Source organism: Trachemys scripta, chromosome 4, assembly GCF_013100865.1.
Source record: "Trachemys scripta elegans isolate TJP31775 chromosome 4, CAS_Tse_1.0, whole genome shotgun sequence".
Classification (NCBI taxonomy): Eukaryota; Metazoa; Chordata; order Testudines; family Emydidae; genus Trachemys; species Trachemys scripta.
The window spans coordinates 10,466,907-10,482,216 of record NC_048301.1 but is presented as its reverse complement, the minus strand read 5'-3'; the positions used below and the strand labels follow the sequence as shown (position 1 = coordinate 10,482,216).

The following is a 15,310-nucleotide window of genomic DNA, read 5'->3' as shown; positions in this document are numbered from 1 at the left end:
CCAACACGCAGTTTAAATAAATTATTTACCCCACAAATAGACTATATTTAAGTAGCAGAGAGATTTGGGTTTCCCTTAGAAGAAGGAAAACGGGATTACTGCATTAACAAGTAAGTCACTGCAAACAGCATATACGGAGACAGCAAGCATCTGTTTCACAAATCACCATAACACAGCAGTCAACTGCAAAACAGTCTTTGCTTTAACCCCATTTTCAGACCCAACTTTTGAAACATTCACCTTTTGGGCTGACAGTTCTCTTGGACCAGGAGATTATAGATAAAAATTCCTTCTGTCATTTGAATTATCAGAGGTGAGAACACAAAGTTCTCCAAGTTTCTCTAAAAGAAAGTGGTTAGAAATTTTGGAACACACCCAGAGTTGAAAACCCATCAGGAACAAACAATTCTCATTTACTAATGTCTTTGCTAAGTTTAAGACGTGTTTAGATTTCAGATATGGACTACTTGAAGAAAGCATACTCAGCATAAGCAGGAAAAGTCTCCCTCAGCCAACAGGTGAACCTTAGTCAGAAGCACTGCATAAACACGCACAATAGGATTATTGAAATAGGAATTTAAATCGCCAATGAAGAAACCTGTAAACTCTGCCAGCAACATCATTCTAGAATTTTTTTTCCCTACCCTCTAGTCCACACACTTCCTCTGCCCATACAAACCTAGGAAGTTAAAAGCAAAAATAACCATGTTGATGCCATTTTAAAGTGGCACCCTATAATCACAATTCAGAAAATACAAAAGTTAGTGTTCCAGGAACAGAGTAAACTTGTCTAGGCTGCATTATGTACTACTCCCTATACCCATTTTTCTTGTTAAGCATATAAATAGTTCTACTCTGAGTAATGCCAATGTAAAAATGGGACCTTAATCAACAGATCAGTTTCCTGTAGGACTCATTGTCAACTAAAATAAAATGAGTTTTACTACTTTTTAACGCCTGAACACACTGCAGAGCCACACAGCAGACAAACTGAGTTGAATTCTATTCTGCCTCATGTATTAGCATATTTGTTAATTAAATTCCGATTGTTGGATCACATTTTGTCCTCTGTTACACTATGAAACCTGTTTAAAGAAATCGTACAGATATAAGAGCAGAATTTGGACCACAATCTTTTTTGCTGACAATACGGTATACGCCAGAAAAGATATTTTGGCCTTCTCATCCCAGATTGAATTTGCACAGGGAAAGACTCTTTACTTGGAAACTGAGCAAGTGTCTCTCTCAAGGATTTCCATATCAAATGCGAACTCTAGAGTTCAGTTTTTCCATAGTATAACTGCCCTTTCATTTTGCATATACTATACAACATATAAGACTGTGGTACTTAGACACCAAGGTGATAGAAGCCTTAGGCTACATAATGCAACAGAGTTAAAGCTCTTGGAACTCTGAATTTTCCATATCCTGACCTTTAATTTAAATGTGCCAATAGAGTAAAAAGTTTCCAAAGTTTAGGGAAATTCCCAAAATGAAGATTTATTCCCACAATGCTAGCTGAAACCAAGTTACACCTCTTACATATTTGACAGGATACATTATATGTAAAATACAGTACGTTTAACTTTGTGCAGCAACATTCGCTTTGGAATTTCCCAGTTCATGTTCCACTGCGCGTCATGAGCATTTTGTTTCCCTAATGAAAGGCGGGAGTGGGAGAAGGGAAATCAATACAGGGCGCGTAAACTCATTGGCCTAGGCCAGGGGTCCCCAACGCGGTGCGCCTGCGTACTGGCCAGCGGACGAGCATCCGCCAAAATGCCACCGAGAAGCAGCGTCATCCAGAGGGAGTGCAAGCTCTGGGAGGGAGTTTGGGTGCAGGAGGGGGCTCCGGGCTGGGGCAGAGTGTTGGGGTGCAGGAGGGGGTATGGGATGCTGGCTCCAGGAGGGGGGGGGTCAGAGATGGGGCAGGGTGTTTGGGGTGCAGGAAGGTGTTTGGGGTGCTGGCTCCAGGAGGCGGATTGGAGATGGGGTGCAGAAAGGGGCTCAGGGCTGGGGCAGGTGCACAGGAGGGGTTCGGGATGTGGGCTCCTGCCGGGCAGCACTTATCTCGGGCGGCTCCTGGCTGGTGGTGCAGCAAGACTAAGGCAGGCTCCCTCCCTGCCCCGGCCCCAAGCTGCTCCCAGAAGCAGCCAATACACCCCTGTTACCCCTGGGGGGGGGCGCGCATGTGGCTCCACGCGCTGCTCCTGCCTACAAGCACCACCCCCGCAATTCCCATTGGCCACAGTTCCACATTCCCAGCCAACATGAGCTGCAGGGGCAGTGCTTGCAGGCAGGAGCAGCATGCGGAGACCCTTGCCCGCGCCCCCCCAGGGGCCACAGGGACGTGCTGGCCGCTTCCGGGAGTAGCATGGGGCTGGAGCAGGCAGACAGGGAGCCTGCCTTAGCCCCACTGTGCCGCTGAACTTTTAGCAGCCGGAGATCACAATAGACTGGCAGAGGCTCCACAATTGACTGGTTGATCCTGATCTACGGCTTGGTGACAACAGAACTGGAGTTTCCAGGACTGGGAGATGCTCCTTCAGACTTGCTTTTTATTTTCTTCCCTACTTTCCAAGTTCAGGCAGTGTCACCGAGGAGCCCTTCCCCGCCAACTATCAGGTCCCACCAAAAGAACAAGCAGTTTACACTTTGGACTTTGAGAAATAATGTTTCCCCTGCAGCCTGACCTGTTGAGCATCCATTTCATATCTGAATGTCAACTACTTACAATACTAACAGGGAGAAAGTAGCACAGTCCTTCCTATCACACCTCAGAATTGATGCGGCACATTCCCGACAGGTATTTGTACAGACACTTGATGCCACCGGACATGGTCCTCCCACTGAGTTTAAGAGAAATCCTCTATGCTTCAAAAGGGATATACTGGCAGTAGCAGTATGCGCTTTCAAGCCAGTAGAAACTTCATGGGGAAAGGAGCCAGAGACAATCAGCCCCTCAAAATTACCCTCCGCTTCCCCCAGTGGCAAAGAGCAGCCCACCTTGGCCCCTGGTGTGCAGCCGGAAAACTGCTGGGCTCAGGGGATCCCTAGATGCCGGAATGACCTTTAGGGGCCACTGGCAGCTGGGCAAAATTTAAAGTCGCCCCAATGGTGCTCTAAAGTATGCCGGGGGGCTGGGATCATGGAGGCACAAGAGATGCCTTATCCCCCTCCTCCACGGCTGTCTAGACGCGATAAATCGATCCCGGAAGTGCTTGCCGTTGACGCCGGTACTCCAGCTCAGCGAGAGGAGTACGCGGCATCGACGGGGGAGCCTGCCTGCCGCGTCTGGACCCGCGGTAAGTTCGGACTAAGGTACTTCGAATTCAGCTACGTTATTAACGTAGCTGAATTTGCATACCTTAGTCCGAAGTGGGGAGTTAGAGTGGACCAGGCCTAAGATAATATGACTTGCTTACAAGGAAGCTGAGTTTTATAGCAATAACAAAATAATGTTTGAAATGGCTTTGGGGAGGACCGACAAGGGAGAACATCATCTGCTTTTCAGGAGCAGGACTGACCTCTAGCCACTGAAGCAGTAGAGATCTCTAACGGGTGATTATGGGCAGAAGAGTGGTTATTTAAAGACAGTCACTTTCAGGAACTCATCTTCAGTTTCAGATCCCATTTTGGTTTCCATCTGCCAGCCCTGCAAACTCAAAACACCCTTCTACTTGTAAACTGAGCATATTTGATCTGGAAGCCACCGGAATTCAACAGCTAAAATGGAACCACAGGGTCCTAAAGGGTGCCACGATAGCATAACCATACTTGGATACTTCTGGCACTCTGAAAATACAGCACAAGGACTTCGGGGACAGTTCAATTCCTGCTGATTCAAGTTTTTGCTCACTGGATGATGTCTGAAGAGGACTCCCTTCTTTTCAAACTTTTCTTCTGGCTTTAAACTCTGAAGCAAAGGGGTTAGGAGAAAAATGCTTCAGCCAGTGATCAACTATTAATCCAATAGTCAAATTATCAACTAATGACATTTTTAGTTCTCTTATCAATCAGTCAAAACCTAGCCGAACCATGGAGCTATCCCAGAATACCTTTGCCTCGTATGATTGCGGAGTCATCTTCCTTGGCACCTAAGCAGTCACAAACAGATTCTGACTGCGCTCAAACCTTCTTGCGAGCAATGGAATGCTGCTGATATTCTTCCAGATGTTTGCGTATGAGAGCAGGCAAAAGCACACTGCTCTGGGAAAAAGAGAGCCAAAGCATTCCTTAACTGAGTGATAGGAGTGTCAAAAGATATAGTTACTATCACTTTCTAAATGCTCAACAACTTCCTTCCTATGTTCTTCCATAAATGCAGTAGACACGTTACTGTGCAATGCACAAGATTGACCTACACTGGTGTGTCACTCCCCAAGACAAGCGTCCTGGTATTGTGCCCAGAATCTCCCAGCTGGTCTTTAAGAAAAGAAAAGTTGTTTTCTAGTCACTCCTGTCCTCCAAATTATTATTATTGCAGCAGCACCTAGGAGCCCCAATCATGGACCAGGGCCCCATTGTGCTAGGCACTGTACAAACACAACAAAAAGATAGTCCCTGCCCAAAGGATCATAGAAATGTAGGGCTGGAATGGATCTTGAGAAGTCATCTAGTCCAGCCCCCGGCACTGAGGCAGGAAGAATTATACCCAGACTATCCTGACAGGTGTTTGTCCCACCTGTTCTTAAAAACCTCTAATGATGCAGATTCTACAACCTCCATTTGTAACCTGTTCCAGTGCTTAAGGATGCTTATAGCTAAAAAGCTTTTCCTAATATCTAACCTTGCTAAAAGATTAAGCAGATTACTGCCGGTCCTACCTTCAGTGGGCATGGAGAACAATTGATCAGCACGCTATTTATAACAGCCTTTAACATACTTGAAGACACATTCGGTCTTCCTCTCAGCCTTCTTTTCTCAAGACTAAACATGCCTCCTTTTAAAAAATAAATAAATAAAACACCACCTCTCCTCATAGGTCAGGTTCTCAAAACATTTCATCATTTTTGTCTCTCTCTTCTGGACTTTCTCCAGTTTGTTCACATCTTTGAAAGGTATGTCTGCACTACACGTCTGTCAGCAGCATGTGGTGTACATACCCGTGTAGCCCCCCCAGCATGGATATCAATAGCAGAGTAACCGAGAGGCCGACTTGTGCATGTAAAGAGATGCCAGAAGGGTGTGGGTACGTAAGGTAATACGTACCCCACACAGCTCTCTATTTGCTCAAGCCTTACCTCCCATGTCTACAGCGCTATTTTTAGCCACAGTAGTGTCCCGCTGCCAGAGCCTTTCCCTCCAGTAGGAAAAGACTCTGGTCACAGGTAAAGGCTCTGGCAAGCAGTTTGTCGCTACCTCCCCCTGCCAGAGCCTTTCCGCTCTGCAGTGAAAAGTTCCAGCAGCGGGGAGCTGCTGAAGCCTTTCACTGCTGGGGTGTCTTTCACGGACACATGTAGCTACACATCACAGTGTGGATACAGCTTGCTTTTCACTGTAACGTAGATGTAGCCTAAGTATAAGCTTTCAAAGGTCTTACAATCCAAGGAAAGAGACAATGGATAGACAGACAGGGAGTACCTCTGCTCTGATGCCACTGTAAACCAACATTCAATTGTACAAGAAATGCTGAAAAACTTGTAGGAGTTTTGGAAACAAGAGGCCAAGAAATCCAAAATACATGCATAATTGTATTTCTATTGATCTAACCTATGAAAAAGCTTATGAATGTAGCTTGTAAGTAACTTACTCAAGTTGCTTCCAGAAAGCCACCAAGAAACAATCCAGTCCTCAAGAGAGCCAGTTCACATTCATTGCATGGGGGAAAGCAGCATGAATCCTGGGTGCATATATACCTAGTTGAAAGGACCTCATTTCCCAACTGTCCTTAGAAATGATATGGGTGTTCCAGAGGCTTCTAAGTCAAGCTTTGTTTTCTTTGGGTTAGCGGACATACATTCAATGGCCTGAATTACACAGATTCGCCTTCTCAACCCATCCACTTCGTTAATATGTACGATCCAGAACAGAAAGGAGCTGAAGTTCATGAAAGATTGAGGAAAAACACAAACCCAGCTTCCTCACAGTGATGCAAAAGTTTTTTTTCCTCCTGCTGATAATAGCCCACCTTAATCGATTAGTCTCATTAGAGTTGGTATGGCAACCCCCATTTTTTCACAGAGTGTGTGTGTGTACATATATCTTCCTACTGTATTTTCCACTGCATGCATCTGATGAAGTTGGCTTTAGCCTACGAAAGCTTATGCTCAAATACATTTGTTAGTCTCTAAGGTGCCACAAGTACTCCTGTTCTTTTTGCTGATACAGACTAACACAGCTACCACTCAGACTAGGTTCTGTAGCATCCGCAACACCTGTATACTTTAAGGAGACTATTTGGGGAGGGGTGGAAATCACATGAGATATTTCACAGGGATATTTTAAAATGGATTTTCTACAGAAAAATAGAGGGTTGCTGATTCTAAGGGATGGGTGTTGACAATGTAGGCATTACAAATGAATCCAAATAATCCTGTTCAGAGTAGATCTGGATACAGGGTGTCTAGAACCCTGGAGGCTGGTGTCCACTAATGCTCCTAAGATGAAGCTGCACCAGTGGTACCAGTGGTGGGAAGTTTAAAGAAAAAAGTATGGTGTAGACCAAGTTTCAGATTATTAAGTTATCCCTGGGAAGAGCCCATTGGAAAGAGTCATCAGAACTGACAACTAGAAATGCCACTGCTTGATTTACTGTTATTTACCAACCCTAACAAAGTTTATTGGCAAATCCTGCTGGCATGTCAATGAAAGCAAGGGTGTTAACTGTAAATGCTGCTGAAAGACATTGTTATAGGTAAAAGGGATTAACACCACAATAAGAAGTGTGGCTTGCAAGCATTACAAGTTTATAGACATATTACAACCTACAGAAGGAAACATGCACAGTGACCCACAAAATGACCTACAAAGAAAAACACGAGGTTTGTCTCATTTGTTTTTCATAGTCTTTAGAAGTCTTCTGTGGGAAAAAGACTTCACGTGCTTCTCTCCTCTTTCCCCCACAATATCAGGGATTCAGATCTTAGCCCTCTAGGATAAGCAGGGCAGAGATAGAGAACTGCAGAATTATGAGGTTTATGACATCACAGATAGCAAGGAAGTGATTTATAATGAAACTGTTTAAAACTTCAAATCAAAAGCTAACCACCACACATAAGCCCCCAACCCACCACAAATAAGGGCTGAGGTAGCTCCCAGTCTATTTCCCTGGGTACTCCAAAAAGACCACAAGCAAAGACTGGAAAGACTTGATATTTCTCAGGTATAAAAACAAGCAGAAAAGAAACCTTCCAGACTTTCCACACACCCACCACAAAGCAACTCCAAATACCTCCCTTTGTGTGGCACCTTAACGGAAATTACAAATATCAAAATCCTACACTTAAGGTTCAGAAGGAGCAATAAAAGGACCAGGAGGTTTAAAGTTAATTTTAATAGACACATAATACCTATATTATTAACAACTTAGATCACCAGAACCTCTTCCCACACACCTATTCTCTCCCAACCAGCCCCTTCGTATTCCAGTGACCTTGGGCAAAAATAGACTAGTCATTCCTCTTTGTAGTTTCACTTTCTGTTATTTCACACACTAACAGGATGCTGTAATGTTTGGGTGGAGAACACTACAAGGGAGAGTAATTCCTTCAGTAACAGAGGGTCTCCATTTAAGATTTTATTAATGCTGTACTTGTCGAAACAAGCTTTTACAAAGCCTAACGCCTATCTTTAGGGCCTCAGTTGACCTGACAGTGTCCCTTTAAGCTCATTTATAAAGATTTATGTATTCATTCAAATATAATCTAATTAAATCACAGCACTCCTGAGCACAGCCAGTAGCAGTGAAGCAATTATTCTGCTGGCCAGTGTTCATGCGCAAAGAATCCAACACAGAAGTTACTTCTAGTTCCCCAGTGAAGCAAACTCACAATAGAGGAATTAGAGGTAAGATACAGGCAGGAGCACTTCCTGTCTTTGTTTTAAGCAGGACCAGGATCTCATCTGCCACTCCACTTCCCCAACCCAAAACTCATTCTTAAATTTTGCATGGAGAAGCACAAGGTGATTTCAATGTAGCATGTGTCATTCATTCAACCTAGACCAACTGGAAACAAGACAATCACCACATGTTTCAGCAGGAAGGGGACGGGCGGAGAGACAGGGGAATAGATCTATCTATCTTTTGAAACCATACTCTACAGCAGGGGTCGGCAACCTTTCAGAAGTGGTGCGCTGAGTTTTCATTTAGTCACTCTAATTTAAGGTTTCGCATGCCAGTAATACATTTTAACGTTTTTAGAAGGTCTCTTTCTCTAAGTCTATAATATATAACTAAACTATTGTTTTATGTAAAGTAAATAAGGTTTTTAAAAATGTTTAAGAAGCTTCATTTAAAATTAAATTAAAATGCAGAGCCCCCCAGACCGGTGGCCAGGACCCGGGCAGTGAGAGTGCCACTGAAAATCAGCTCGCGTGCCAAAGGTTGCCTACCCCTGCTGTACAGTCTGGTGGTTAGGGCACTGGCCTGGGATGTGGGAGTCCCAGATTCAAGTCTCTGCTCTGCCTGAATCAGAGTGATCTAGGATGGAAAAAACTCTCCTCTGAATCCTACTTTCTATCAACTTGTGCATTTTAATGTGGCCGAGAACTATTTCTAAGAAGACAGTGCTAGTCTGAAAGAACAGATTTATTTCTGCCGGATGCTGTTTTTACAGCAATCAAACAAGCACGTAGAAGCATGAAAATGCTGTCAAACATGATCTTCGTGTAATGTCTGCCCTCCCTCTCACCACACCGGCACAATTTAACACAATCAACACTTAGTTTGTAAGTTCTTTGGGGCAGGAACAATCTTTGTTCGGGTTTGTACAGTGCCTTGCACAATGGAGTCCCATTCTACAACTGGGGGAGGGATAGCTTAGTGGTTTGAGCAGTGAGTGGCCTGCTAAACCCAGCATTGTGAGTTCAATCCTTGAGGGGGGCCATTTAGGGAACTGGGGTAAAAATCTGTCTGAGGATTGGTCCTGCTTTAAGCAGGGGGTTGGACTAGATGACCTTCTGAGGTCCCTTCCAATCCTGATATTCTATGATTCTATGAATACAAATTAATAGCAAAGTTTGATTTGTGTGGGGCAGATATTTAGATCAGCAATTCACAGTCTTACTGGCCTCAACAATCGCACTGTTAAGTCAGAAATATTTATTTTTAGGGCCCCATTCACCTGGTGGGCATGTGACTTTATAGAGACCCTCAAAAATTATACCATACTGTCAGTTTTTAAACAGCTCAGTTCTGCTACTTTTTGCCACTACCTGAGCAAAAGTTAAGAGCCAAAACATATAAACAGATTTCCCTTAATATTTATGATAACGCTTTGGATATATCACATGCAGGAGTATGATTTTACTTGATTTGCTAAATATTTACTACTGTATTATCTGCCCCACAACTGGAGCTACAAGCACCCTGATGGAGTGAAAAGTTGCCAGATTTCAATGTAACGGCTTTATATTTCTCATCTATCCTCCTTTGGAATATTTTATAAGTTTCTACGTTGTATATATGTTAACTATTTAACTTCTTTGCCAGTGTAAAAGCTTTCACTCTTCAGCTTTCTCCAGCACAGAAACAGTCTTACATTTAAAGCAGAGACCTAAACAGAACTTTTCCCACACAGTCACTGAACTCCGTAAAGAATTGCAGCTTCTAAAAAGCTTTATTAAGCACCAATTATTGTATGGTAACCAGGTTTGAGCAGTGATTCAAGTATTTTGACCTATGATCATCTAATCTCAGAAATAGGTGGAGTAAGGAATGATGTTAAAAAAAAAGCTGTTATATAGTTAACTGAATAATCACATTGTGTATGCAGGCTTGAGCAAGTCTTGCCCTTCCCTTCCAATAATTTTAACAAAACTTAGCCTGCCTAGCTGCATTATCTGCACATTTCTTAATTGTTTGTGTGGCGTGGGGGGAAAGGAGGAGGGGGAAGGATAAAATTGAGGATTTCTTTATTTAACATTTCTTCCCTCCTCACCTTTTAAGCAGAGTTTAAAGCATATTTTAAAGACTGACTAGACAGTTAAGTAAAAAAAAAAAAAGCTATAATAAAAGTATTGTCTAGTTAACAAATCCTCAGGTCATTTTCATTCAAACCCAACTTTTCCTCACCATGAGTTATATGCAAAAGCTATATTTGAATCATAGCACACAAAAAGCAACATAAGCATAAAATGTAACAGCAAAAATGTGGTAAAGCGAGTTATACAGCCTGCTCATGGATGGAAACGGCAACCAAATTTAGGCACAGGAGCTCTACAAGGCAGATAATCACTTCCAACTCAAACCCACATAATGTTAGGGATCTACTTTGAGAAAACTGGAACACAAACAAGATTTGAAGAAAGGTGTCGTGTACCAACCAAATCTTTTTTTTTTATTTTCATGGCAAACACTTAAGCTTTTTGAGCAACGTTTTTCTTGATCTATTTCAAACATTTACTAAACTGAAAGGGGGGTATTCTTATACATAAATAAGAAAGTTAAAAGCAATTAGAATGTGAAATGGCAACAATGTAGCCTATGGGGAAGGTGCTCTGATAACACAGTGATGGGTGGCATTACAAAATCCTAAGGAAAAAAAAAAAAACCCAGACAGATGCCCATCACACAGAGCTCAAGCACTTCAGACAAGATAAACAGTTAAGGACCTTAGTCTTACACAGCCCATTATAAATATTTTTATAAAGAAAAGTATATCACAAAACAGCCTGTACTCTGACCTCCCAATAATCATTGCTGATCTCAAAATATGGAAAAGAAATGTAATTATATATTCTCCAGCCTAAAATGCAAGTGCACTTTCATAATATATGCACTTTTCCTATACAATTACATATACATTATTCTAAAGAAAAAGCAGTAAGTATTTTTCTAAGGTACCCTACTGTCAGTTGATGTTAACTGATATTTCCCATTTGCTAGTACATACAGAGTATTCCGATATCACTATCAAGACAAAAATTACAACATAAAACCAACAACGTATGGGACAGAGTTAAGGTTGTTATACTGTAATGAAATATGCATTTCTTTAAGAGAAATGCATTCATTTTGTGCACAATAAGGTGTAAGATGTCCTTAACTCTTTATGTCCTTGCTTTTAAACAACTGAGTTAGTAAAAATGTTTTATAGGCAAGAGTATATTGTCACACAGCATCCCTAACTTATTTGCTTTTTTAAAAAATACCGAAGATATCCTCCTCAACCCCTATCTTCCTTTTCCATTTTAAAAGTACTTCCCTGTGCAAAAAGAAGAAAAATGAAATTGGATGCACCAGTCGGATTATTGTTGCATCTGAAGAAGTGGGGGTTTTTACCCACAAAAGCTTATACCCAAATAAATTTTAGTCTTTAAGGTTCCACCGGACTTCTCATTGTTTTTGTGGATACTGACTAACACAGCTACCCCTCTGATACTCAGATTATGAAAGTAGTTTGTACCTCTCCAGAGTTAATTATAATTAGTTATATTTCACTGTGCAGTACATTTTGCATTTCTCAACTTATTCAATGGAAACGGACTAGTCTATTTCACATATAGAGTCTAATTCAATAAGATTCTCAAAACTAGCAAAATGCTAGCACTGCAAGGGAATTATTTATTTTGTAAACAACGTATTAGTTAATCCATGGGATTTTTTTTTCAAAATTATGCAAATTCTTTTGAAATGAGTTTGGCACAAATCTGATTTAAGAGTGTCCTTTTAAAAACATTAAGTCTTAAATTGTTACAAAAAATTCAATTTACTTTGATTTTTTTTTTTTTTTTTTAATTCCATAGATTTGCATTCCAGACTGCTTTGCTGGCTAATTGTTAAAGGAGGAGGGATTTTTAAAGTCATTGTTGTTTAAGACAATGACTCTCTCTTTTTCTGAGGGAATGCACGCTAAACTTTCTTCTGATGTTACGAAGAAACAACAGGCAGTTTATAAAGCTCTCCAAGATCATCAGTTCTTAATGCAGAGTTTTATCAATGTTAGTGTAGTGACTAAACTATGATGAATTCTGTACATAGCATGCTTGTCGTACAGCTGTCACTGCAAATCAAGAGATGGACCCATTATAGAAAGAGTTATTTCCAAAATATACAGCAGAGTAGCTTTCTGTTTTTCTCAGACCTTTAAATATGCTTCCAGAACCTCTAACATCAAGTTTATTTTTAAATCTGTGATTCTGAAACTTTGTACTAGTTCACTAATTCCTAATTCAAAGTATCTTCTTAGAAAAATTACTTAAGGGTAGGTCTATATTTACCGCCGGACCTGGAGGTAAGCAATCGATCTTCTGGGATCGATCCCGGAAGTGCTCGCCGTCGACACCGGTACTCCTGCTCGGCGAGAAGAGTACGCGGCATCAACGGGGGAGCCTGCCTGCCGCGTCTGGACCCGCGGTAAGTTCGAACTAAGGTACTTCGACTTCAGCTACGTTATTCACGTAGCTGAAGTTGCGTATCTTAGTTCGAAGTGGGGGGTTAGTGTGGACCAGGCCTAAGTGTACTATTGTTCAAGAATAAAAAGCTTTTTAGATTTCCTTATAATATTATGCATACAGCAAAACATAAGTGCAGAGTGTTTGCATTTTGAAGTCTAACTTTAAGGAGCAGCTAACCAGCATGTTCTCCAAAACTTCCTATATTGTGCACCCCAATAGATGGCAGTGACACCTACTTGTAATAAATCATATGCTCATCAGTTTATCTGAAACTGAATTTAGTCAAATTACTGCTAGAGCCCCATAAAAGTAGTTCTTAGTTTAGGCTGGACATTCTTAAGCCTCAGTTTCCCCTTCCTTCCTTTACATAAGGAATTACAAAGGCAGTAAGTAACACAAGCTCTTTCATTTAAAGTCACTCCTGTACCTGGTGATTATGCAGCTTACTCCTGCAGTTTAAGTAGATGATCACATTTATTCCTTACATTAGTACAAGCAAGGTTTCCTTTCTCTCATTAAATTTTGTTACTATAGCTGTTCTTGATATGAGGGAAAAACAACACGTTATCCACAGCCCTGGCATTCATAAGCAAGATGTCCATACTTGAACTAAATATTTACAAGGGAAGCAGGTAACATCTTTTAGGGCGATTCAGGGACCCAAGGAAACGTTTTCTTGAAACATGATGTTTGGGTCAGTCTAGTATTTTCCAAAGGCAAAAAGTCATCCCTAGCAAGGATGGTTTTGTAATAGCCAAAGAAGACAGTGTCCAGAGGCCATAGGCGCTGAAACTAGGGGTGTGGCCGCACCCCCTGGCTTGAAGTGCTTTCCATCATATAAAGGGTTTACAGTTTGGTTCAAAGGCTTTCAGCATCCATGCTTTATAAATTGTTCCAGCACCACTGGCAGAGGCAAGGAAATCTCTCCTTTTCTCCCCACACTCCCTTCATTTTCAACACTTTTAACACATTTTCAACAAGTTTTAAGGAGCAAGTTACATTAAAATTAAGCTCCCCAAAAAAATCAGAACAGCAGCCTCTTCGGGCCTGAACATGTGAGGTGCTGAGCTCCCTCAACTCCCAAGCTACAGTGCATCTCACAGGCCCAGAGGGACTCTATTCTTGGGTGACTGGAAACTTTACATCCCCAATCTCTAGTACGAACAGCATCAGAGATCATAGCTAAGGCCCTGAAATAGCAACAGAGTACAAGACCACATGCCCAACACCAGGCTCCCCATACACCCAACCAGGGAGCAGGGGAACTAGTAAATACATCACTGAATCACACAGCAAAACCTCATGGCATCCCTAGAGGAACAGCTAACCCACCCCCACCCTAAACCCCACAGCCCCACTGAGAGAGCACCCCTCCTCCCAGTGCGACAGACAAGGGCAGGTCTGGAGCCAGATGGGGTCCCCTCAGTCCCATGCCCCAACCCTTTACCCCCATAATCTTAGGGAATCCTCCCCTCATCCCCCCAGGGGCCTCCCTTCTCCACAGGCGGGGCCTCCTCACATAACTATGAGGCTCCTTACACAGAGACTCTCCCCTTCACAGCTCACCCCCCATATCTCCTTCCCATAGGATAGCCCCCAATCCCCACACAGGGACCCCCACACCCCTTCCCCATAGGATCCTCACACTCACACAGCCCCCCCACACACAGCCCTCCCCCATGGGATCCCCACACACAGAGCCCCCCACAAGGACCCCCCCATGCCTTCCCCATAGGATCCCCACACTCACACAGCCCCCCACAAGGCCCCCCACACCCCTTCCCCATGGGATCCCCACACACACACAGCCCCCCACAAGGACCCCCACATGCCTTCCCCATAGGATCCCCACACACACACACAGCCCCCCACAAGGCCCCCCACACCCCTTCTCCATAGGATCCCCACACTGCCCCACACCCCTTCCCCATGGGATCCACACACACACAGCCCCCCCACAGGATCCCCCAGATCCCTTCCCCATGGGATCCACCCCACACACAACCCCACACAGAGACCGCCACACTCACAGCTCCCCACAGGGCTCCCCCACACACCCCTTCCCCATGGGATTTCCCCCCCCCACACACACACACACAGGGGCCCACACACCCACTCCAAGAGGATCCCTCTCCCTGGCACCCCCAGGGCAGATCCCTCCCACGCGCCCCTCCCCCAGAGGCTCAACCCACGGCAGGGGGTGGGAGCTGCCTCCCCCCCACACCAGGGCTCCCCTCGCCCCGCCCCGCGGGATCCCCCCGCAGCCCGGCCCGAGCGGGGCAGGGTCCGTCCCCCCGCCGGGGCCTAGCCGGGGCGGGCGCTGCGCGTGCGGCTGCCCGGGCGAGCCCGGCCGGCGGCTCCCGCCAGCCCCGCGGCACCGGGCGGGGAGCGAAGCGGAGCGGGCCGGCCACTCACCCTGCGGCGGCCCCGAGCGGAGCCGCGAAACCCGCAGCGGCGGCAGGAGGAGGCGGAGCAGCCGGGCCGGTCCGTGCGCGGCGGCGGAGGCTGCCTGGCAGGAAGGGGAGCGCGGGGCGGGGAGGAGGAGGCGGCACCGGCACGTCCACGGCGTCTGCCGGCCCCCTCCCGCCGCCCGTTAAAGGCGCAGGGCTGCCGGGCCGGGGGCACCGCCTGCCCCGAGAGCCGCCGCCTGGGACCAGGCCCGCCGGGATCCGGATCCTCCTCCCGGGGCCCCGCCCGCGGGGATTCCCCCCGACACCCTGAGGGGACCCCCCAGCCTGAGACCCCCCCCCCC

General features: G+C 44.6%; 1 protein-coding gene across 1 annotated transcript in view; it reads right to left on the bottom strand.

The window, feature by feature from the left end:
- KTN1 (kinectin 1) overlaps window positions 1-15,100 on the bottom strand; it is a 113,089-nt gene extending 97,989 nt beyond the window's left edge. The window contains exon 1 of the mRNA XM_034767846.1: window positions 14,974-15,100. The gene's annotated coding sequence lies outside the window, so the exon portion shown is untranslated. The remainder of the gene's footprint in view (window positions 1-14,973) is intronic.
- Window positions 15,101-15,310: the final 210 nt, after the last annotated feature.